Source organism: Octodon degus, unplaced genomic scaffold, assembly GCF_000260255.1.
Source record: "Octodon degus isolate 3935 unplaced genomic scaffold, OctDeg1.0 scaffold00238, whole genome shotgun sequence".
In the NCBI taxonomy this organism is placed as follows: Eukaryota; Metazoa; Chordata; class Mammalia; order Rodentia; family Octodontidae; genus Octodon; species Octodon degus.
In genome coordinates, this window is record NW_004524814.1 from 2,427,893 (window position 1) to 2,428,200 (window position 308).

Genomic DNA, 308 nt, shown 5'->3' on the forward strand with positions numbered 1-308 from the left:
TTGCCACCATTGTAGGATTGTGGTTAAGATTAAGTGAGCTAACAAAATTAAAGCACTCAAAGTAGTGCCTAGCAACTGCTCCATAAATGTTAGAAATTACTATTATCCATTTCCTTTAAATACTCTAAACACAGAGATTGTGGTAGCTATTCAATTCAACTTTAGCTGATGGTTGGTTCTACCTAAGTAGCTGACATAACCTTGAGAAATTTCCCAGAAGGAAGCCGTAGGGCTGGCGAGATAGCTCAGTGAACTAAGCATCTGCTTGCCCCCTGGCATGCTGAGCCAACCACTGAAAGAAAGAAAGA